At 43.2% G+C, this 6,301-nt stretch overlaps 1 protein-coding gene across 5 annotated transcripts in view; it reads left to right on the top strand.

Moving 5' to 3' along the window:
• Positions 1-6,301, top strand: part of LOC150045740 (neurotrimin) — a 1,008,551-nt gene that overhangs the window by 550,220 nt on the left and 452,030 nt on the right. The window lies entirely within an intron of this gene.

Below are 6,301 nucleotides of genomic sequence, written 5' to 3'. Positions count from 1 at the left end.
TTCATCTCTATAGCCCTCCTCTCTCTCCTTCCCTTCTCTCCCTCCCTCCCCCCTCCCCCCCCCCCCACTTTCCACTTCCCAGTGACAGATGTAAAAATCCCTGCAAGCATTTCCGAAGCTGCTAACCACAGGCATTCAGGAACAGTCTTGCTCCAAATCCTGCCTCCTATTTTCATATTTCCTGTGGCGTTTTATAGAAATAGCAGAACAATTGCTCATCCACAGGGGGTAAAGGGAACAGGATTTTATATAATTAAATTTTAAAGTGACAAAGTTTCTCAGTCTGTGGGGAGGAGGAGGGAAGGGGGGGTGATGAGATGAGGACCCTTGGGGTGAATGAAGAGGCAGGGCTTTGCATCCAGTGCCACAGAATCCAGCTTTTATTTAATTTTATATTTAATCAGCAATAAGGACGGTGGACATAATCTGTGCCTGCAATTCCCCCTTCTTTCATTTAGATGCTGCATATACTGAGAGGTAAATGGTCCCCCTGTCACAGGCTGCTTAGAGTAACTTGCAACCAAAGGGAGTGTCTGGATTTTAGGAAATGCAGGATAATTTATTTGCCTCTCCTGAGCTGGTGGAAGAGGAGAAAGTGATGGCTCATCTCCCCAAGGCATATTTTTAAGATGATGAGGGACAGCAATGAGCAACATCTGCCTGCAGCCAGAATGCCTGAAGTTCCCCATATACACAGGTTTCCATGAAAACCAAACAAAGGAACATAAGAGAATGGTCAGGCACACACCAATTCAACTCCCAGCCACCTTCCTTTTAAGGCTTGTGATCTGTGAGTAAGCTAGGCCCTGGTGGTCACCCCACACCCCTCCCCACAGGCCAGGCTGCACTCTAGTGGGCACATCCACACTACTACTCAGCCATTTGTTCCTTTGATCTGGGCTAAGTGACATATAATTACCCGGTTAGTCACATTGCATGTGACTTTGATGGCCCAGTGTGGGGTTTTCTTTTCTTTTTTTCTTTTCATTAGAAGATCCTCAAGGGAAGCAGTTTTCTTCCTTTGGGGTTTGTCTTGGGGTTTTCTACATGGTTTTTCAGCCACAAGCTTAGCAGGCCCTGGTTTCTCTGTGCATTGTAGTTTCCCTCTTTTGTGTGACTGTTTCCCAAATGGAGGAGAGGTGTTTCCACAGGCAGCCCTCGGCCAGCAGCCAGGGACACTTCCTACTTCAACATCAGTTCAGTTTCCTTTCAAACCCCCTGCCCTCCTTCTCATTCCCCTTACTCACAGGCTCCTCCTCCTGGCCACCCCCAAAGCTCCATCTCTCCAGCCTGCCCTCCTCCCTGACCCAGTTCTTTGCTCCAAATGCAAGCCCTTGGCTCTGCTAGTGAGTACACAAGCAAGCACAGGTAGTCACAGATACCACCCCCCACCCAGAGACTCAACCTCTGTGTGGAGGTACGCAGCACACATCCCAGAGACAGCACTTTTGTAACACACTTTGAACCTGAAAATACTGCTAGAGATCAGGCTGAGAATTTCCTTCCATGTGAATGAAGCCTTTTCATTACTGTAATTAGTTGGCATTGCCTGGCTAATGGTAAAGAGATGGGCTTGGAATGTTCACCAGCAGCATCCTGAGTGCAGGGAAGGCAGCAGTGCTTGCTGAGCACTCTGGGTTTACAGCTGAGACCAGGAAATCCATACATATTCTCTCTTTTTTTTGTAGAGCACTGGAGCCTGGGTGGGTTTATACTGGCAATATTCAATCATCTTTTATTAGTGCTAGATCGATTTTCTGTTCTTTTTTCTTCATGCATAAAAGCAGAATTATCTGAACAACTTCTAGGCTCAGCCAGTTGAATGAAAATACCATCACCAACCCAGTTGCTTGTCAAAAAAAAAAAAAACAACAACAACAACAACTCTGAATGAACTTTGGATGGAACAAACACTGCATGTGGCTGATGTTATCCTCTCAGACATATACTGAAGGAGATGCTTATCTCTCAAATGGGGTTATTTCAGGATTGTGTGTCCATTATATATGGCTCTAGCCTTCCAGTCTTAGTCATCAGATGGCAGGTCTCAAGGATCTGTCAGAATTCTTCATTCCCTCATTCCTGATCCCACTGTAGGACTGCCATTTACCAGAACCCACAGTACAAATGGAATTCCAGCTTGGCCTCAATATGGCCCTGTGAATTTCCCTAACTATGTAAACCTTGCAGGCAGCCATTCCTCATTTATAAAATGGGAGCAGTGACCTGGATGTCTTGATGGTGTTTTCCACTGGAAAGCAACTAATTTAAAAGACAGAGGCCTTAGCAACAATAAAGATAATGAAAGACTCCGACCAGCTGTAAAAAGTAAGTATCTATTATAAAAGAAGCAAAAAGCTAGGCATTGGTGGCTCAAGCCTGTAACCCTAGATATTTTAAGAGGCTGAGATTTGAAGATCATGATTCCAGGACTATTGGGCCTAATTCATTTTTTTTTAAAGCGGGAAGTGGGGCTGTGGCTGGAGGTGGTAAAACACTAACCATGAACAGACAGAAGTAGTTTAGAGACACTGCCCAGTTCCCAAGTTCAAGCCCAGAAGCGGGAAAAATTTTCTAAAAAAGATGCAAGATATTATACAAGTTTGGAAGAGAGACCCTTTTTTCTTATTTGCATGACAGAGAGGACTGTGAGAAAAGAGGGTCATTTGGAATGTCTTGGCATAGTGTTTGATTAACCAAGATGGGAAGGAAGTTTGGTATACCACTGGTAGCCTCCTGGCAAGTAGGGAAAAAGCATTTGGCAAGGCACCACCAGAAGGATGAGGAATCCAAATTCATCATTCAAATGACGAAGAAAGAAGCCTCCTTTTTTATTTATTTATTTTTAGAATGGAGAGAGTATTTTGTGTGTGGCCCCATGCTGCCAGCAGATCAAGAAGACTAAGATAAACTCCTGCCAGACAGCAGTTCAAGTCCTCCTGTTGGGCCACCCAGGAAGACACCCCATGGTGCTCTTTACACTGGAGACTGTACCTTGTTCCTTCAGCCTGTCCAGTCAATAAATCCTGCCTATTGTTCAGTGGACAACAAACACTTCCTTTTTCCCAAGTGACAGACTGTGAGATGAATGGCAGGCTTGTTACATTGTTCAGACATTCTGGGCTTTCTTCTTCTTTCTTCTCTGTCAGGTTTTTTTTTTCCACTAGGCTTGCTTCTTGGCATGTGTTGCTCCATGTGTGTGTGTGTGTGTGTGTGTGTGTGTGTGTGTTTCTTTTTCTTGCAGGAGTTGGGGTTTGAATTCAGAGCTTTGAGCTTACCAGGCAGATGTTTGCTCACTGGAGCCACATACACCCAGCCTTTCTTTGTTTCAGTCATTCTTTTCAGATAGGGATTTGGTGTTTTTGTCAAGGCTGGATACTCTTATTCTCTCCTCCCTGTGTTGCTGGGATTATAGGCATGAGCTATCATATTAAGCCCTGATGATAGTTTAGATTCTCTCCCATATAGTCCTAAATTGAAGTCTTTCTCTGATCTTTCAGAAATTGCTCCTGCCAACCTGCCTGTGTCTTCTGCCTCTCAAATGAGCCACAGCAGACAGAGCATTCCCTAAGGAGAAGGCTAGACTCTCCATCCCTTGAACTGCCACTAAGTAAAATTAAGTCTTCCACTTGAAGTTAGAAGACTCCATTACAGACTAAAATCTTATACATTTCATGGCAGAAACATTCTGAATCTAAGGCTTGGTTTACCTATTTGTCAGATAAGGATATGGTTTTTCTGGACATGCTGGCTGGAGGAAAATGACTACATAATTACTTATGCAAACTTCACATTTTGATGCCCATTGTGGTTATTATAAATGTGCAAGGAGAGGTTATTTTCTCCTTTTCAATAATTTAGGAAACATTTTATAAACAAAGTAATGCATGTGAATTAAATTTATGTGCATATCTTACAGCTTCTTTCAACTACTGTGAAATATATTTTATTATAAAGAAGTGAAGAATTTTATTATAATGGTGCCAGTGGCTTATACCTGTAATCCTAGATACTGAAGTTGAGACTGGAAAATCACAGTTCAAAGCCAACCAGGGCTGGAAAGTCATTGAGACTCTTTTTTTTTTTTTTTGGCCAGGGCCTGAGCACTGTCCTTGGACTTTCTCGAGGCTAGAGCTCTACCACTTTAGCCTCAGCACCACTTCTGGCTTTTTTCTATGTATGTGGTACCAAGGAATCGAACCTGGGTCTTTGTGCATGCTAGGCAAGCACTCTACCACTAGGCCAAACTCCAGGCCCATTGAGACTCTTTTTATCTCCAATTAACTAACACTGGAATTGTGACTTGATTGCTAGAGTACTAGCTTGCAAGAGAGAGAGGGGAGTAGGGAGAGAGAGAGGGAGGATGAGAGAGAGAGAGAGAGAGAGAGAGAGAGAGAGAGAGAGAGAGAGAGAGAGAGAGAGAGAGAGAGAATAAAAAGCTCAGAAACAGCATCCAGGCCCTGAGTTCAAGCCACAGGATTGCATCAAAAATTTAAAAAAAAATGAATTAAGAAGAAGTATAGGCCATCTTCTAACATAAGTAGCTATTTAATACTTTCTCATTTATATTCTTTAATACATAGTTTCCTTGCCTGGTAAATGACCGTAGTGCCTCTAGTGGACATTATGGGACATAGCAATTTCAAAGATAAATCCTTCTCCCCAGTCAATGGACCTAAAGTGGAAGTTAAAGGAGGATCCTGTGTTGTCTAAGTCAGCAGCTTGCTCTCTTCCAAGGAAACAAATGGACTCACAGGCAAGAGTAGTAAAAAGAGCTTGCCCTTTGAGCTTGCCCTGAATGCCAATGGTGCCAGGCCAACCTGCACTCTCGAGGACCAAGAACTTGTTTCCACTGACCTCACCTGGATACTTTGCAGGTAATCCACGGAGTTGAGCAGTCCTTCTGCTTCTGATCTTCCCTGGGAACAGCCTTTGCATATTCTTTCTCTGCTCTAGGGCAGAGCCTTTAGTGTCATTGGCAACACTTAGAAGTCATTTTGGACCTTTGAGCTCTCTTTAGGAGTTTTCACCTTGTATGAAAAGATACCAGGAGGCTGAATAAGCTGAGAACACCAAAGATGGGTAACCTATTTGACCCTAATCCAGCAGGTAGACAATGTGGTTTTGGTTATTTGTAAGGATACATATTAGGTCTAGAGGTTTAAAATGATGTATTTAGCTATTATTTTGTGGCTCGATTATTCAAGGGACGGTCCTTTGGAAAAAAAAATAAAACCTCATCACTGCTAGATTAAATATATATTTGAAAGTGAGAATGTAGGAGGAGGAGAGGGGGAGCTAGAGGCCCACTCATGCAAATAAGGGAATATAAATGACTCAGTTTCCTTCTTCATCAAGAAGATGATGGTGTGGATTTGATTTGCTGGCAGGTTCGCTAATGCGTGGGTGTTGTGCTAATTAACGCTGCAAAGAATCGGGAAAGTATAAAAACTTTACAAGCACCCTGGTGTCACATGGTTCTCGGGCGTGCCAGTATTTATAAGCATGAAGGAATAAGAGAAAGCTGACAGAAGACAGGCAGACACCCAGTGGCAGTAGCCAGAGTTGTATATGGAGATGAAGAATACTGCTTCCAAGTCAATAACTGCCTGTGTCTTAGTGGTAGAGTGATCACCTAGCATGCACAAAGCCATAGGTTCTATTCCTCAGTACCATATAAACAGAAAAGGCTGGAAGTGGTGCTGTTGGTCAAGTAGTAGAATGTTAGCCTTGAGCAAAAAGAAGCTCAGAAACTATGCCTTGAGTTCAAGACCCAGGACTGGCAAAAACAAACAAAAACCCCACCAAGTTAACACATGATTTGTCCCAAGGGAGATACGAATAGAATACACTTGGATGGTTTTAGCAGCATGGAATCAAACTCCTTATTATCAAAGGATTATCAGCAAGGATATCAAAGAATCCTGGAGGCAAAATGTCCAAACCCTCAACCCTGGCCCTTAAGCCAGGACCCCAGAGTTGAAGAAACAGTGTTGTCCTTTCAGGAGTGGAAGGCTGCTACTTTTCTCCACATCTTCCACCATTACTGCCCATCATCAAAGAGAAATGAGAGAGGCCTGGACAAGAGCTCAGCATATCCTGTCCTTCTTACATACTGTAAATGACACTGAGAAGCTGGCAATTTCAGGCTCTGTGGCAGATAAGAAGGCTCTACTCGTAAGAAAGAAAAGGAGCAAGGTTGTATGTGGCTGTTGCTATCCATAGGCTTCTAACATAAAGATTGGATATTGTTGGGAAAAGACTCTGTGAGCATTTGAGATATAATTGTGTCCTAACTACC

Source organism: Megascapheus bottae, chromosome 27 (genome assembly GCF_031878675.1).
Source record: "Megascapheus bottae isolate mThoBot1 chromosome 27, mThoBot2.hap1, whole genome shotgun sequence".
NCBI classification, from domain to species: Eukaryota; Metazoa; Chordata; class Mammalia; order Rodentia; family Geomyidae; genus Megascapheus; species Megascapheus bottae.
The sequence above is the reverse complement of the archived record's forward strand: the minus strand, read 5'-3'. Positions and strand labels throughout refer to the sequence as shown.